Raw genomic sequence first — 2,495 nt, 5'->3', positions numbered from 1 at the left:
GGCTCATGGTGCAGGGGGAGCACCTGCGGGGAGGGAGGTGTGAGGCGTGTGGGGCTCATGGTGCAGGGGGAGCACCTGCGGGGAGGGAGGAGTGTGAGGCTCACGGTGCAGGGGGAGCACCTGCGGGGAGGGAGGTGTGAAGCTTACGGTGCAGGGGGAGCACCTGCGGGGAGGGAGGTGTGAGGCATGTGGGGGTCACAGTACAGGGGGAGCACCCGCAGGGAGGGAGGAGTGAGGGGCACCGGGAGGGCTCTAACCAGGGCATGCTGGCAGGGTGGTTGGTTGTGTTGATTTAGCAGGGGTGGTGGGGGTGTGGTGCAGGTGGCGGGCGCGGAGAAGGTGGGGAGCGGGCTCTGAGCGGGCGGGAGCCTGAGCGGCGGGGTCCTGCCGGGAGACTGGCACCGAGAGTCTGGTGGGAAAGACTGGGGTCGGGGAGAGGAGGCCTGGTGTGCCTGGTGGGGCATCTGGACCCTGGGGTGAGCCTGCCCTCGGGCTCTCCGGCCTGGGGGGCTGGGGACTGACCAGGAGAGACTTTCAGAGGGCGTCACCAAGGTGGAGAGGCCACGGCCTTGATCTTGCCCCAGCCAGGCTGTCAACACTGGCACCCCCTCCTCTGGATTTTTCTGTAGACAACGGGACCCTGGGAAGAGGGATTTTGCTTGCTGGTGGCAGGGCTCAGATGTCCCCCTCCCCAGGGTCGTGGCCCCAGCGACCAAGGCCCAGGGGTGGCTTCGCCCCCAGCTGGGGTTCCCAGAACAGAGAAGAGAAGGGTCAGGGAGCAGGGGCGGAGTTCCCGCCTGTGGCCGGACATCCTCGCGGAGCCCCACGGGCTGACTTCAGGCCGCACACTCGTGCTTGGGGCCCACGGTCTGGCCCTGCCGCGTCCCTGGGGAGCACGTCCAGGACGCTTGTTGGTGGAGCTGAGGTGGGTCCTCAGCGCCACGTCTCTGGGCTTTGGAGAGTGGAGAGCGCTCTGGCCTCCGAGCTTGGACCTTCTCGGGCTTGGAATTCACAGCCCTCCTGCCTGAGGTCACCTGGCACTGCTGGGGGGGGGGTCCAGTCCCCTCCCAGCGGGGAGTCTGCTCTCCCCGAGCCTGTCCTGGCTCCTCCCCTGTGCTCTATTCTCATGGACCCCCCCCACTACAGCAAGTGGGGCGCTGCTGGGCCAGCTGCTGGGGTCTGACATGCGGCTGGCTGTCCCTTCGAGCCGAGTTCTGAGGCTGCCGTTTCCTCCTGCAGATCAAACCGGTGGCACATTGCGACATGAGCGTGCCTTCCAGGTGGCGGACGTCCCAAAGCACCGGCTGGCTCCTCAAGTGAGGGAGGTCTCGCCAGCAGCGGGCGGGAGCACAAGTCGCTGTAGCTCCTTAAAGATGCCGGTCCAGCTAGACTGACTGGCCTTCACCCCTCTCCCTCCTCCCCTCCTCCTCCCCCTCCTTCCCCTCCCCCTCCTCCCTTCTAGGCTCCCTGGTGACCCTTCCAGGTGTGGTGAGGCCCGGGCCGGTCATGGGGCAGGGGCGTCTCCAAATGGCAGTTCTCTCCAAATCCGAGGTGTTAATATTTTACCAGCTAAAATCTCAAACGTGAGCGAGATCGCTCCCTCTCTTTTACCACGTTCTGATCCCAGCGGACAGGACGTCAGCCAGTTTCCGCAGAGGCCCGGGCGCTCCGTGTCTGAGGGTCACTAGCGGGGTGTCCGCCATGTTCCAGACCAGGCGCCCTTCACACCTGTGCCGCCAGGGAAGGGCTGGGGCCCCCCGGCGCAGCTCCGCTGTTAGACCAGCAGAGCCCAGACCGGGAAACGGAAGGATGTGGGAGACACGGGAAACACGCCCTGTTTATTAGCCAGACGTGGCCCCTTCCAGGACCTCAGAACCTCGACGACAGGTCTGTAAACTGCCCCTCCTTACGCGTCTGTGAGGCCCACGCGGGGGCTTCCCTTGTGCCTTCTCCAATCTGAGCACAGCTTTGAAGCCACAGCAGGCGCAGCATTTCCAAGTTTGGTGAAAGGCCGCTCTTTCTGGAGAATGTGTAGAGAGCTCAGGGTCCTTCCCGGCAAAGAGGCATCTCCCTAACGCTACAGTTTTTGTTTCTATGCTTTCGGCCCGAGCCAAGACCTCAACGACGCTCACTTACTTTGATGGACAGTTTTTGTCTGTTACAGACCACTTACCCCCACAGCTCTGGTTCGTCCTGTGTTGGTGAACTAGAAATTCCACTAGATGGACCCAAATATCCATTCACACGCAGTGCCCTTTCTACAAAGACCTGATCCTGTTTGGTTGGAGACCTTGTAACTGCAAAAACAGGCAAACAAAATAATTGTGATGGGTTCCGGGGTCTTCGATGTTGAAGGGAGAAAGTGGTCTCCCCCTTCCTCATAGATGGGGGGCCAGGGTGGGGGTGGCAGCCGCAGTTAATTCGGAGACGGAGTCTGGCACGCCCCTGGCTGCCTGGGTCTGAGCTGGTTGAGGCCACGTGCATTTGAAGGGTGG

Source organism: Suricata suricatta, chromosome 4 (genome assembly GCF_006229205.1).
Source record: "Suricata suricatta isolate VVHF042 chromosome 4, meerkat_22Aug2017_6uvM2_HiC, whole genome shotgun sequence".
Classification (NCBI taxonomy): domain Eukaryota; kingdom Metazoa; phylum Chordata; class Mammalia; order Carnivora; family Herpestidae; genus Suricata; species Suricata suricatta.
This window is presented reverse-complemented; position numbering follows the sequence as displayed.